We start from the raw sequence: 16,486 nt of genomic DNA on the forward strand, positions 1-16,486 counted from the left end.
GACAACAGCAAAGTAAACATAAGACTAAAATTCTACCTCATTCAACATTTACATGTGTTAAAACTGCTTCTGATTGCAGTTTACATTCATGGTATTTATTTGCAAGCATTAATACCAATAGACAGTTTTACTACAGAGGATTCGAAATCAGCCTTGCCTACAAAAATATACCATACCATGTATTTCTTTCTTAAATCATTTATCTAAACATTTATACTTTGAAAAAGTAGGGATTCATACTATGACTTTTAAGCAGAAGTTTATATTCCTTATGAAGCCCTGATTTTTCTGATTTTTGTGTCCATAGCCAGTTTAGGATATGTTTGAATCTCCAGATGAACTATTTATCAATTTTGCATGACAGTATTTATAAATTCTTTAAGATATTTGCCACTTTAAAAGGAAAAATATTAAGCTTCTAGGGAAATAATTCAACAGAATAAAGTAATGTAAAATTCTTGAGGTAAAGACCAGAGGCCAACAGAGTCTGATGGTAAAGATAAGGCACAGCGAAGTCTACAGATTATATTGAATTGTTTAAATAGTGCTGTATTCCTTAAAGCTAGGATCTTTTGTTCATTGTAAGTAAAAGCCATATATCTTTAAGTGATTGCAGAGTGAAGCATGAGAACTGCTACATTTTCTCAATGTAGTTTGAGCTGAGTCCCTTTTTCTGTTTGTTCAGATTTTAAAAGACTTAAGTGTAGTTTTATAAGTTCATTAACTTGCTTCATTCTTCGAGATGCATTTCACCTCCATATTATCAAATTTCATTACATGCAAGGAATTATCAGATCAACCCATTATACAGCCTAGCAGCATGAAGTCTTTTTCCGTCTACAGGGAGAATATTGTGTAAATCAGCCTCTCGGGTTTCAGTGGGAGGCAGAGGGTTGCACGGTGTCCATTTGTCAAGTTGATTGCACCGCAGTGAGGTTACATTAGCTTGTCTTTGAACAGAAGTGAAATCTTATGCGAAGCTCCCCTTTCTGTCATTTACACTAACATCCATCCTCTTAAACCGAGGCCTCTGAGAAAAACAAAGTGATGGCACAATATAATCAGTCACTCAACTTGTCTGTCATCTGTTTTCTTAAGGAAATGACTTTTAAGTCAGAGCAGAGAACTGTAGAAAATTAACAAAGGTTGTAGTAGTAAAAGTAGATGGAATTTTTTTTAAACTGCAGATGTCTTTTTGAGAAGACTTTATATGCAGAATGGCAAAAAGGGTCCCCCTCCCTTCATAATGAATCTCGTGAAATGTATTTCTTCTTGAATAATAGACCTACTGCTGTTAACAACTGGAGTCTTTTTTTTTTTTTTTTTGCTTAATGGGACTGCATGTTAATGCTCTCAAGAAACTTTCTGTAAAACTGAGTCTATAAAACTCTTAGCCTCCGTGGGTCCTCTGACAATTAGCTTGCCACCTTTCAGTTCAGAGCTAGCCAAATTTCAGTTATGTAACGGCACATCTTGCATATAGTAGGCTGCTTTAGGGTAAATGGTACTTTAAATGTAAATTATTGGCATTTCATTACCTAATATTACACTTAGATAATTCCTTTAAAACTCTTAGTCTCTGTTAAAACCATAGCTATATTGCCAATGATGGCCAATCTAAGGCTGGCGATCAAATTTGCAACTTTTATTTCCCTAAGCCTGTTTTATGGGCTGAAACACTCAAGTCATTTGCACCCTTCATTCATCATGAAGTAGTTAAACTCAGATTGTTAAACCAGGAGAGATTAACTGGCAGACAATGGTACATTAGATTAGGCCTCCTTTGTACTTAATTATTTATTCATCCCATTTCTGGACATTTGTAGCAAACTGTCTTTTGGTGGATTTTAAAAGAAGTTGGAAGAGAATTTTAAAACAAAGGGAAATAGCCAATCTTTTTTCAGTAATGTGATTAGTATTTTTTACCATTTTTCACTTACCTTCTCATTGACTAATATTAAAGACCTCTTGAAAAAGAAATAACTTGTCAGTATGCTTAAATGTAAAGGAAGTCTCCCTTGCATTTGCTTTGTAGACATATTTAGTAGTTACTCTGCTGTTAGGTTTAAAACAAAACAAAACAAAAATTGAAAAAACACTCCCATCTGCCAAAGTATTGCCAAAGCACACTCAGCCTTTTCTTGAAAACTATTCTAGAAAATCCCTTAAGAATTGGTAGACAAAAATGATCCATACTTCTTAGTAATAGAGAACAGAAGCTTAGATCTTCCAGAAAAGAAAATAGATCAATACCTATTTTAATTGTAGTTAAATGCATTTTATAAAACAAGACTATTATCAATTCCAGTGTTCCTCAAACAAGTTTTTAAGCATTTTATTATAGGGAAGTTTTAAAATTTTCTTCCCTTTTGAAACTTATGTGAACATTTGGAATTAGTGAACTTCTGAGAAACCCAGGAGATCAATCTTGATTAGTTTATTTTTCTTAGCAAAGATTTTGATAGCCTGGTATAGCCTTTTTTTAAAAAGAACATTCCTTATTTCCTCTGTTGAGAGATGAAATACTGTTAAAAGCATTTAATATATGAAATAGCGAAAAACATTTTAAGTAACTAAATCTTTCATTGTCAGTGAGGAGAACTCAAATTTAAAAGACTGATCTTTAATTGCCTTTTTCCTCATATTACTTTTTAATTTAACCTCAAGGTGATTTTTAAAGTTCTAGCTTAATTGAGTGGTCATTTACTTTTGCTTTGGAACAATTTACTATAGCTTTATTTCCTTGGGCTATCAGAGACATAAATGCTGGGTTCTTTGTAATCAAAAGCTATTTTCTGATAAATTTGGTTTTCTCAATAGGAAATGTGAACATTTTTTACCTTCAAATATTCACAACTGATGATATCAAAAGCACTGTAAAAATACTATATATATATAAACATATATATACACATATGTATATATATAAAATTCAAAAGTGTATATATAGTTTTCTGATTTTAGTTCCATCATTTTATTTGGAATTTGAAATTATATTTATAAGTAAAAGTAATTTAAAAATTTATATTCCATGGAAGAGTACACTTATATTACCCTGTTATGCTTTCAAAGGACAAAAAAGTAATTATGGTAAAATTTCATTCATTCAAACCAAGATTTCCTAACATTTACTGCATACAGGCTGTATGACACAAAACTGAAACTATTTTGCATGGATTAAATATTTGAACCATTCAAAATGGTTTTTGTTTATATTAAACTGAGTTTTTAACCAAATTATGTAAGAAAATTTTGTATTTCAGAATCACCAGTTTTTCCAAATATTTCAATACAATCAGTTAATGTAGGTTATGATTCATTACAAAGCATGCCATTAATTTGTAAGTTATATATAGGTTGTATCTAATATAAACTTATATTCTGTTTTTGAAATGAAGCTTAACCTCTTCTCTCTTGGATCCCAAGTTTTTATTTTCTTTTGCAGTATCAATTCTTGATCTGAATCAAGCTAATTTGATCTGGGATTATTTAAACCACTGTTCAACATTGATAATACTACCACAATATTGTCTTGTATAGATACACTTAAAGCTCTCAAGATGTGCCTTATGTGGGCAGTTTGCAGGAAAAGTGTTCTTTTTCGAGTTGCAGAGTATAGCAGGATAAGGCAGGAGTTGGACACTAAGCAAACAAACAAATCAGAAGATCTCCTATCACCCTCTTTATCAAATAGAAAGGCACTCCTGAGTGTTTATGTGAAAGGGGAGAAAGGTACATTCTTCATCCATAATCACTGCTGTGTTTGGGAGCTTCGTCTATTATTACAGAAAATTCACAAGTCGTCTCTTCACCTCTTTATTAATGTCCAGTGATGATTAGAGGTTTTTAGTTTGGAGAGGAAACACCAGATTTCCTCTCTTCCATTTACCAGCCTCTCCACTCCTACCACTCACCAGAGTTAATAATGGACACTGAACCCCAAGTTCCTTCCCAGAAGTAATTTCTGGAGAATCCTTTCAGAAGGAAATTCTTTGCATCATTTCCCTAACTGACCTACAGATAGCCTTGGCAGCCTGATGAACAAGAGTGTGCTCAAACCATAGCTTCCTTAAAATACTTACTTGCTTAAATAATGCCATAGGTAGGAGGAGAAGAGCTTATTGCATTTATCACCTCCACCAGTTCCAAGAATTCAATGGCCAATGAGAAGGGAAAATTCTAGAATAGTTAATATGGTTTTCTGTGAACATTATAAGAGATTTTGTTGCATTCCTAATATAAAGCAACCCTTTTAAAAGCAGATATGAAGAACAGATATTTTTAGGGAAAAATTGATAGGAAAAGGATTTTCTATTATCAATAGTGAAAATAAAATTTTCACATCTACCTTTAATTAATCAATTTAGTTATTTGTTCATTTACTTACATATTCAGTAAGAATATGGTTATTTGCTAATGGCAGGCTCTGGAGATTCAGAAGCTACAACACATAATTCCTGTGCCCACTGAGCTCCCAAACCAGTAAAAGAAGACAGTGTATCTGTACTTAATTGACATAGTTTCAGGCTAGTTGTCTATAGGAAGATTCCTGGCCTCCAATTTTTCCCTCTGTCCAGACTCCATAAAAGAAGAATCTGGGAAAAGGGACATCTGGGTGGCTCAGCGGTTGAGCATCTGCCTTTGGCTCAGATCATGATCCTGGAGTTCCAGGCCCGAGCCCCACATGGGGCTCCCTGCCTGGAGCCTGCTTCTCCCTCTGCCTATGTCTCCCTCTGCCTTCTCTCTGTGTCTCTCATGAATAAATAAATAAAATCTTAAAAAAAAAATCTCTTTTAAAAAAGGAATCCAAGTTCCTAAATGTTGTTTATTCCCCAATCTCCTTGATAGCCTCTCCTCTCACTATCCCACATGCAACTTTGGTTTTGGCCAAACCACCTAATTTTCCTTGTGCTTTTCTGACTATTTTTTTCTTGCCTTTTCTACATTTTAGCCAGCCTTCTCCCTATCTTTCATTTACATGGTTCTGTTACTTCTTGAATCTCATTGCAGAGGTCACCTTTATCCAGAAACATGTCTTTTAATTCTCTAGGCTTTTTCAGATCTTTCTCTTCATTGAACCTTCCTGTCCTTTGCACTTCTTTCCCAGAGCCGTTGGTAATTGGATTGTAAACTCCTTGAGGGTGGAGCATCATCTTTTAAGTACAGGGAATTGTGCCTAGAAGATAGTCAATGGCTATAAGTCACATTAAATTGATTGATAACTTTAGAACAAATTATAATTTTAAGTGCATGGGGATATAGTTCTCCAAAAGGATAAGCAAAACAAAGCAACATTTAAAAATTTGCCTGTAATCCCAGTTGCTGGTGTAGAGGATTGCATCGTGAATTCAGGTAATAGGGACTATTCTGAGTGCTTGCCCGCCGTGCTTCTTCCTTTTGCCCATGAGATTAGAATGTGTCTATCTGATTTTGGTCTCTGAAGAAGGATGATGTGTAATTATGATGTAAAATTACTAAATAATGAATAAGGTATGCAAAAAGTAAATACCTTTAGGTTATTTTTTTTTACTTCTGTCAGGGCCAGTTGCCAATCCTTATTTTATGACAGAAAACTTTGCAGGTAATTAAAACTAACCTCCAGTGTGCCTAGTTTTTAAATGTTTAATTGCCACAGAGAATTGAGTGATTTACCAGGGTGACACAGGGGGCCGGTAGCAGAACTAGGAATTCCAGATTGGTCATTTCTTCTAATGTTCTATAACTTGGGTGTTGATAAACAGGAGTATCATCCACTTTGCAAACTAAGATATTACATACATTTTTATTGCAAGCGCTAGGTGGATTTGGCAAAACATCATTTAACCCTCACTGTATTGGGATTTTATACAATAACAAGCCATCCATTAACAAGGTTCTGCTGGGCTAGGTTTCTAGTGCCTTACTTGTCTATTCCAGAAAGGAGATTTTAAAGACAGAATATTCAAATCAATCCAGCTAACCTCTATTCCATCGTATGGTCACTTGAACTAGAAATATACACTCAGAACTAACTCTTGTCTTTGAATATTTCAAGGATGTTCTGTTAACTTGAGCTAGATTCCAATGCTCTGTAGCAATTCTAGAAGCAGCTTCAAAACAATGACTTCTTCCATATTCCCATGCTCATAAATATCAAATTTTTAAAATTGTTTTTATATCATGTCATCCTGCTGGCTTCTAAAATCTTACCATTTATTAGCAGTACCCCAAGGGATCTTCTGATAGGAACATAGGGACTTGATGAGCTCATGGCCATTGTCATCCCTGTCTTTGTATGAAATGTAGCATTTTAAATTGTTGTTGACACTAAAAGTGAACACTAATCACATCTTAATATGAAAGTAACTCTGGCCATGACTATATTTTTCTTTTCCTCATGAAAATGCTCCCTTGCTGACGCCACGGCTGAAACAAAATCCTCAGCATTTAAGAGAAAAGAGCCAGTAAGAGCAATGACTCTGTAAACACCACTTCAGTCAAACTCTGATACCAAATATAGCATTATGTTCAATGCATGTAGGCATGGCCTCAGCATGTCCCACACAGTTAATCTCAAAGTCCTGCATATCAATCACACCTCCTTCACATACCTGGCCTGGAGCCTTAATGGAATTCCTCCTCGTTATTTCAGTGATAGCTTACTTCCTCTGTTTTTCCAATTGGCTGATCATTGTGCCAACTTCTTCAAGGAGCATTTTCTTACCTAAGCAACATTGTAATGTTGTAATATATGCTGACAGTTCATTTATACAGCCCTTTTCCAAATGTTTTTATGTTCAATTACTGAAATTTAATCATCAGAAGAGATTGAATTTTCTCTAGATCATACCGCTTTGCTTAAATGTTAAGTTAATAGTACATTACTGAAATATAAGATTTCAAAGGCTTAAAAATTCAATATCAAGAAAATTCATTAAGCTTTGAACTGATCACCTTTGAAATCATAGATAAGAGCTGCTGTGTAAATGGTCACATATAAATCACATATTTTAGGAGGAGTTCATTTGAAATTATAACAGACTAAGTCAATGATTGCTCATGACCATCCAGACAATTTGTGAGCATTTTTCGGTTTTGTTTTTGTTTTTCTCCTGATTTCTTCAAGTTCTTCTGGACAGACTTTTTGGTTTTATTTTATGGCCTCTGCTCTCCTTAATGTCATGTTGTTAAAATTCCTTCAAACCAGTAATTCTTTTAAACCTTTTATCGCATGTTGAAAACACTTTTCCTATACCTCCATTTTTGTGCTATGAGAAATAGAGAACAAAGGGGAAAGACCAACTGCTCTACCCTCCAAAGTGTCTTTTGTTTTAGGCTTTCAGTTTCTTTTGTTGACCACTGACTACTCTGTGCATGGGTTGTTTTGTTTTGTTTTTTCAATTTCTTGTGTAAGGTACAAAGCAAATATTAAATATTATTTTTGGTTCTGATACAAGGAAATTAGAAGAGGTATGGGAGCTCTGTTTACCATTCTTTGTAGAGAAAGCCACCAGTTAAGCCATCCCAATTGGGTAAATAGCATCCACACTTTAATCTGAACCTAATTTCTTCCTGTGATTCTGAAAATGAAATTCTTAAGTTTTATTTAAGTGAGTGGTTCAAATCAATTTATAAGTTATACATAAAATATGTAATTATTGCTTGTACCCAAGTATTACTGTATGATGAAATTTCTATACCACAACTAGTGATTCTTGTTCTTTCTGTGAAACAAAATTTTTAAGTAGTATGTGTAGCTTGTAGCTCAAATAAAAGACTTCTGTTAAAAACAAAACTTAAGAATATTTAATACAAATATGTAGTCCAGTCTGTATGAAATGAAAGGCAATATGCTGAAACGACTTCTGAGCTTCTTTGGCTTAGGGTGTTTGTGTGAGGGTGTATGTTTGCATATAGTCAATTTACAAAATGCCAAGATAAGGACTTTCTTCTCCTTTCTTTGGATTCACTTCATACCAAGAAATATGTCATGTATGCTGAAATAAACCATTTTGTTTACTGTTTAAATGTCTATTAAGTTTTAAAAAGAAAGACCTTTTTCTAAGGTCATGAGCCTTTTCCTTTTCTGTATTCTTTATGTTCTGTAGTCATAACTTGTAGCTATGGTGGTGGCCCCAGTGGGAATTCTCCAGGATTTGAAGTCTGGGAGTAAAATGCCAGGTCATACACAGACTCCCCAGCAGTTTGACCACAGGCCAGTTGCTCTGCCTATCTCTGATGAATAATGTAATACCTACTGGCAGGGTTGTAGTGGGGATTAGATGAGATAATACATATGAAGAACTGAGTGTAGCCCCACACCTGAGAAGACCACCTACAGCAGAGGAGAGGAGGGGAAAGCCTCTCCAGGTATATAAGTATATTTAAATAAAAGGAAGAAGAATCCACCAGTGTGGGATCACACTCAAGAGATTACTATATATACAGACTAACTACACTGTAGGGAAACTTCACTGAGAAAATAAGTGACCCATGTATTGTACTAGACTTAAAGGAATACACAGTTGTTTTAAGAGGAGAGAATTTTTTTAGCCATACCCAGCTTTGAGTCATCCCTAAGACTCAGTAGCCACGTGCAATGAAAATTCATTATAATCTTTCCACAAAGAGTATTTCCTACTTTTAAGAAATCATAGCTAAAAACTCAAAATGGTGTACTTCCCCCATTCCTGAAATACAATTCTATTTAAAATGAATTTTAGGTTTTTGGTATCCTAAATCTGTTGTTACACTTTGATTAGGAGTATTATTGTATAACTAACTTTCACAAAAATGGGCCTTTGGCTAGGGCAACATCATATAAGTGTAGAGTTGCAGAAATACCCTTCTAGCTAGAGTTTTTATTTGGTTCGCCCCCCAAAAGGTATTTTTTGGCTTACTTTGATCCAAATACTTATTCCTAGAATCAGAAGCTAGAAGTTGACTCTCAAATTTTGATATGCCTCAAAATTCCCAGGTGTAGTTGTTAGAACACAGATTCCTGGGACCCATTCCAGAGAGTCTGATTCAGGGGGTCTGGAGTAGAGATTGATAATTAGAATTTCTATCAAGTTCCCAACTGATGCTGAAGCTGTCAGTCTGAGAAATCACACTGCCGTGCTCTAGGGGTCATCATTTTAGACACTCAGTACTTGTTAATGTATTGCTATTATGATTTGTGTCAGACATTTTATAGAGACAATTGTTCTGTATTCAAGGCTGTTCTTTGCATTCAAAGATATCCAAAGAAAAGTGAAAGCTGAAGTGGCTTTATTAATATGAGAGAGAGTAGATTTTAGAGTAAAGAATGTTAACAAGGATAAAGAAGATCATTTTGCAATAATAAAGAGAATGATTCATCAAGAGGACACAATCCCAAATGTTTTTGCATGTGTTAACAAACTTCAAAATATATGAAGCAAAAACTGATACAACTGCACAGAGAAATAGACAAATCTACAATTATAGTCAAATATTTCAACACTCCTCGCTCAAAAATTGAGAGAACAAGTAGAGAGAAAGTCAGTAAGGATATAGAAAACCTGAGCACTGTCAACCAACTTGACCCAATTGACATGTATAGAACACTCCAATGAACAATGTACATATTCTTTTCAAATATACATGGAACATTCACCTCTACAGACTGTATTCTGGGCCATAACACAAGCTTCAATAAATTTAAAGGGATTCAAGTCATACAGACAATGTTTTCTATCACATTGGGGTTAAATTAAAAATCAGTAACAATAATATATAGAATATTGCCAAGATTTGGAAGCTAAACACACTTCTAAGTAATGGATAGGTCAAAGGCGACCACAAGAACGCTTTATGCTTGGCCTGAAACTTTTGCTCAGAAGGTGTGCCCTTTTCTTTATTGTACTGGAGCATTCAAATATGATGATGCTATTTCCCAGAAATGTGCTTTTATTTGCTAACAGAAGGAATAGAAAATAAAGCTGAGGAACAGTGTCAAAAAGCAGAACAAAAGGACAAAGAGATGGAAAATAGAAATTGGAAAACAGAAAAGAGGCCCAACATATTTGCATGAGAAAAAAGGACTTCATTTTTCATATTAAACATATGAGAACATATTTACAGAGAACAACTTCATTTTTAATGTTGAAAAAAAACCCGGAGTGCACCATGAAATGGATGAAAATAGCTCCCCACCAAAGTATGTGGTGCAAGTTCACAACACTGAGGGCAAAGAGAAGGTAGCTCAAGCAGCTAGAGATCACATGTAAAGGATTAGGAACTATAATGGCTTTGGGTTTCTTGGAACAATGCCTTCAGAATTCTGAAGAAAAATAGCCACTGACTAAATTCTATACCAACCCAAACTAATCATCAGGAATGAATGAATAAAAGAATATTTTCAGACATGCAAAGTTTCAAAATACTTGCCTTCTCTGCCTCCTTTATCAAAAAACTAGTTGAAAACATGCCCCCTCAAAATGAGAGGAAGAATATGATAGGAAACAGGAGATCTGGTGCCCAAACAAGGCAGAAGCATTCTCCATGAGGAAGATGAAAGGTGAGCCCAGGATACATTGTGTATAATACGAAACAGAGCAGCCTGACTGACTCAAAAACTAGACACATTGACTGCTGTGATCACCAGGATCTCTACTGGGAATGTACTGTCTTTTTAACCTGAAGATGTTATGCCAGGTGAGCCTAGCCCAGATTCTCTTCTGTATTTTTTTCCCCTTTGATCATGTACTAATGAAGTTCTTACTTTCCTCTTCATGTCCTGCCTGCTTGTCATCTGAGGATGTTCATTTCACTTCCACCAATATGTATTCTTGTGAGCTGGAGGTATGACACGGAGAGCTAATTCAGTAATGGGCAAAGGACTTGAGTAGACATGTCTACAAAGGAGGTATACAAATGGCCAAAAAAGCACTTATTCAACATCACTTATCATTAGGAAAATGCAAATAGAAACTACAGTGAGTTACCACTTCACACTCCTTAAAGATGGCTATTATCAAACACAGAAAATAATAAGAGTTGGCAAGGATGTGCAGAAATCAGAACCCTGTGCAGTGCTGGGTTGGGGGAGGGGGGCGTATAAAATGAATGGTGTAGCCACTCTGGAACACAGTAGAGCAGTTCCTTGAAAAATCAAACAGAACTACCTTATGACCCACTGATTCCACTTCGGGGTAGATACCCAAAAGAACTGAAAGCAGGATCTCAAAGAGTTATCTTTATACCTGTATTCATTGCAGCATAATTCACAATAACCAGAATGTGGAAGTGTCCATCAACAAGTGAATGGATAAACAAAATGTGGTATATACATATAATGGAATATGATTTGGCTTTAAGAAGGAAGGAAATCTTGTCCCATGCTACAACATGGATGAACCCTGAGGACCAGGCTAAGTGAAATAAGCCAGTACAAAGAGACAAATACCATGTGATTCCACTTAGAGGAGGTAGCCACCTTCCTAAAGACAGAAAGTGATATGCTAACCACCAGGGACGGGGGTACAGAGTTTCACCAGGAAAGATGAATGTTCTGGAGATGGACGGTAGCGATGGTTGCACAACAGTGTAAACATATTTAATGCTGCGGGGCTGTATGTGTTAAAATGGTAAGTTTTATGTATAGGTTGCCACAATAAAAACAAAAGACAAGATAGAGAGGAACCCACACCTGACCACAGTCCTGCCAGACGTCTGGTCCTTGGTTGGCTAATTGCAGCTGTGACAACAGCCCAGAGGCAGCAAGTCCTCTGGTCAGGGCTCTCTCTGCTGTTCTCTGACTTCTCCAGCGGAGGTTCTCCTAAACCCTCAAAGAACCTGAAGCCAGACTAGACTCCATGTTGCATGTCTCTTCTCCTGGCCTTCTGCGTGGTATCAACAATATTGCTCTTTCCATAGATAGCTACGTTTGTGCTTGCTGCCCAGTTTTCCCAAACAAAACCCGAGTGTTGTTAGGATGTAGATGGTAAAGCCACCAAGAAAAGTGAAGGTGTGATTTTCACAAAAACAAGAGAGTGGTCACCACTCATAGGAAGGGAGGGAGAGGCAGTTGGGAAGGAGAATTCTATGAGTTTTCAAGATGCTAGTCATGAGCTATGTTCTTAACAACGTAGATGTTTGTTGGTTTTGTTGTTGTTGTTTTAAATAAAATTGTGTATATGCACTCTTAATTTTATACTTTTATAAAAAGAATTTTTAAGAAATATGTTAGTTAAATGACATCAGAAGGGATGTAGCAGCAAGTATGTCATACTCTTATTAAATACATTTGATAACTTCATTTTTCAGTGCCTCATCGAAATTCTTCCTTTCACTTGTATTTTAGTTTGCTTCATAATTTGTTAGAAGTAATTGCTCCAGTCTCCGGTGTGTAAGTCAGAATGCTTGGCCCCCCTCTGCTATCCTGCACTTCCTCTTTGGTTCCCAGAGATTTTGTGTTTATTTGATACCAAAGACGTCATAAAGTAAACCAGTTATATTTGAGTTTCTGATTACAATCTGTCATAAACAGGGAGTGCCTGGTTGGCTCAGTCAGAAAAGCACGCAACTCTTGATCTTGGGGTTGTGAGTTCGAGCCCCACATTGGGTGTAGACAATACTAAAAAAATAAATAAACGTAAAAAAATCTGTCATAAATATTACTTGTAATAAGCTGAATGCTTTTAGATTGAGCTCTTAAATATAGCCATTCTATGTCTACATATTTGTTTTGGGCATTCTTAAATCATAGATTAGACCCTCCATGTGTTTTGTGCATGCTGTATTTCTGAAAGTCTCTTACCATAACAAAAATAAAATGTTCCCTCTTTTGTGTCACCACCAAATCCAGTATATATTAATATGTCTGTACCTATCATACTTCTGTTGAAATTTGTTTACTTATCTGTGTTTCCCATTAGGTGGTGAGCTCCTTGAGAGCAAAGATTATGTTTATTCTTTATCTTTATCTCTTCATTGCAAGATCACATTTATTATATGTGAGCCAAATAAATATTGTATTTCGGGCAGAGGGAACAACATGAACAAAACCGCAGAGACGAAGGAGACATGCTCAGGGAATAGGACCATTCCAACGTCGCCAGAGCACTGGGGGCACAGCCCGGGGGCAGGGTCGGGGCAGGGGGCGGGAAAGGGCGGTGGGGCATGAGGCTGGAAGAGCGGGCCGCGGGTAGACTGTAATGATCCCTGACTGCCACTTTTAAAAATCTGAACTTGATTCTGTCGACACTGGTTAAGAATGGTCGACTTGTAAGGAAAACATGACAGGCTGGAGCTGTGCTTTAGCAAACTGACTCTGTCAGCGTCTGTGTGTTAGATGAAATGGGGAAGAGATGGGATGAGAGAAACCAACAAGGGGCTGACTAAGGCAGTAGAAGGAAAGACACATCAGCACTGTGTGGCTGCTGCTTTTTTTTCTCCTGAAGCCATTTACTATCATATATCTGCATTCTTAAACATATTTTGAGAGAGATGTAGTAGATATAAAATTTTTCAGAAATTTTGGATAGAACATTTTACTTCAAATATGCACACCAAAGTGTACTTTTTAGGCCTACACACATGTGCCTATTTATGTGTGTGTGTGTGTGTGTATGTGCATATGGCATTTAAGGACATTCTGCTCAAAGTTTTGATAGCTGCTATTAACTACAAATTTGATAAATTCTTAAGTTTTCTTAAGAGCTTGTTTAGCCTGTTTCTCTGCTGTATTACAATTTTCTTTTTATATCAAGCATTCATTTTCACACAACCAGGAAGTTTTAAAGCTTTTCATCTACCTTTGTGTGTGCGCGTGCATGAGCGTGCATGCGTTGGTGCATGAATTGGAGTTGTAGTTGAAAGAGATGAGGCAGATGAGAGGGTTGCAAGAAGAGAGAAAGAGGTTGAAGGAATTGCTGGAGGAATCCCATCCTCAGACAGTAAAGCCAAGGGTCCTTGGTAAGGTCCTTACTCTGATCCGAAATTTAACTGAGGAGCTGTTTCAGAAATTGATCCAGAAATAATCAGTGTCTAAAATTCAATCTATTTTAAAAATGAAGACACAATTAGGGGAAATTTGAACACTGGGTAAATGTTTCATTAATGGCATTAAGGAATTGCCATTAACTTCTTTTGGCATGATAGGGGTGTTATGGTTACGTTTCTAGAAAGTGTCCTTGCCTTTCGGAGATTTATCCTGAAACATTTACCATTGAAATGATTCCATGATTGAGATTGCTTTTTCTTTTTTTAAAGATTTTATTTATTTATTCATGAGGGATACAGAGAGAGAGGCAGAGACATAGGCAGAGGGAGAAGCAGGCCCCATGCAGGGAGGGGAGCCTGATGTGAGACTTGATCCCAGGACTCCAGGATCACACCCTGAGCCAAAGGCAGACTTTCAACCACTGAGCCACCCAGGTGCCCTGAGATTTGCTTTAAATTAATCCAGGAGTTGGAGAAGTAGGTGAAGGTAGAAATGAAACAAGATCGGGCATGAACTGACTGACCGTTGTTGAGGCTGGCGGCATGGGTTTACTTTTGTGTGTGTTTGAATTTCTTTCATAATAAACACTTTTTTAAAAAGAAGGAAACACAGTTCATGAAGTGATTCAACTACCCAAATTCATAGGTCTTTGATTAGTAATCACATATGCAGCCATCTATCAGTTTCAACCACCTATCTACCTGTCTATGGGCTTTGAATTATTCCAAAAATGAGTTAAAGTGACTTTTAAAAATTCTCAATAATATTTTTTAAGTGAAGGAACTAAAGAAGAGGTAAAAATAAGACAGAGGTGAGAGGTACAGAAAGCATGTGATGAGTTTCAGCCTACTTCCTAGAGATACATTGTGAATTTGCCCTTGGACCTCTTGGCAGCCCTTGTAAAATAAAGAACTTGATCAGTTTTGCTCATGAGTCATAGCATCTTCTGATAAATCTAGCTATCAACTGACCTGAGATATACTCATGTAAATAGTTTATATTGCTATATCTTCAGAGGCATTGACAAAGTATAAGAAAGTGAAAAAAAAGAAAAACTAACATTCATAGAGCATCTACTGTGTGTCAGCTATTATGCTGGATGTTCCTATATGTGTCTTTAAGCTTTTACTGTTAATAATGATTCTTATTTGCGTTTGCCCAAGATGTCTTTTTTTTTCCCCATCTTGCCCCCAAAGTCTGGGCACTTGCAAATCCCTATGTACTTACTCTATTTCCTTACCACAAAAACAAGCAGATGAAAACTCACCTTTTATATATATTTCTAACATTGTGCCAAATTTTAGTGCTAATTTTTAGCATCAGGCAAGACACTTGATAATGATTGGTTTGTAGATAAAAATTTTCCATAGAGAAATTTATCCAAATTATGCTAATTCTTCATATTTGCAACTTTATATCTCAACATGTCCAGACCTAATAATTTGCTTCTGCTTCCCAAACTGCTTTTGCACTGGTGTTCCTTACCTCAGAGAAGGACAACAAAACCCAACCAGTTGCCCAATCTAGAAGCTTCAGCAACCCAGGTTGCACCCTCCTCACCTAAATCTTGGCCTCCTCAGTGTCCTGGTATCCATCCACAGAACTTCTGTCCATCCTTACCAGCCCTGCCCTTTGTTGAACCCCGTCATCTGCAGCCTGACTATCGCAGCCGTTCTTCCTGTATTCAGGCCTGTCCCCTCCAAGCCTTTATACACCACAGCCAAATTGATTTTCCTTTTTTTTTTGTTAAGGTTTTATTTATTCATGAGCGACAGAGAGAGAGAGAGAGAGAGAGAGAGAGAGGAGAGACACAGGTGGAGGAGGGAGCAGCAGGCTCCATGCAGGGAGCCCGATGCGGGACTCAATCCCGGGACTCCAGGATCACGCCCTGGGCTGAAGGCAGGCGCTAAACCGCTGAGCCACCCAGGCTGCCCCCAAATTGATTTTCCAAAGTGCGAGGCTCTTTGTATCATCCCCCCACCTAAATACTTCAGAGAAGTGAACCTCAAACCTTCTGGCTTATGGCTCACAATTCAAAATAAATTTAATATCAAGACCAAATACACGCACGCACACAAGTTTTATGTTTTCTGTCCTGTCCTATTTTGATCTCTTTTGTTGGTTAGCCTTTTTTTTTTTTTTTTTTTTTTTTTTTTTTAAGGATAGTCACAGAGAGAGAGAGAGAGAGAGAGAGAGGCAGAGACACAGACAGAGGGAGAAGCAGGCTCCATGCACCGGGAGCCCGACGTGGGATTCGATCCCGGGTCTCCAGGATCGCGCCCTGGGCCAAAGGCAGGCGCCAAACCGCTGCGCCACCCAGGGATCCCTATCTCTTTTGTTGAAATAGTAATTAATGCTGGTGGAAACCCATGAAAATGGTTTCAGAGCTGATAGATGAGATCCTGAGGTTTGAAGAGCACTGCTGTTTCAGATTCTTACTGCACAAAGGATAAAAACTGACCTCTGTAAATAAGAATGATGGGGCTCTTTGCATTCTGCTGTCTGCTCATCTCTGTAGCCCCACCGCTAGCCCCTGTCCTG

The 16,486-nt window shown here is 36.9% G+C and overlaps 1 protein-coding gene across 11 annotated transcripts in view; it reads left to right on the forward strand.

The window, feature by feature from the left end:
• Window positions 1-16,486, forward strand: part of STAU2 (staufen double-stranded RNA binding protein 2) — a 297,993-nt gene that overhangs the window by 233,933 nt on the left and 47,574 nt on the right. The gene's annotated exons all lie outside the window — the stretch shown is intronic.

Source organism: Canis aureus, chromosome 28 (genome assembly GCF_053574225.1).
Source record: "Canis aureus isolate CA01 chromosome 28, VMU_Caureus_v.1.0, whole genome shotgun sequence".
NCBI classification, from domain to species: domain Eukaryota; kingdom Metazoa; phylum Chordata; class Mammalia; order Carnivora; family Canidae; genus Canis; species Canis aureus.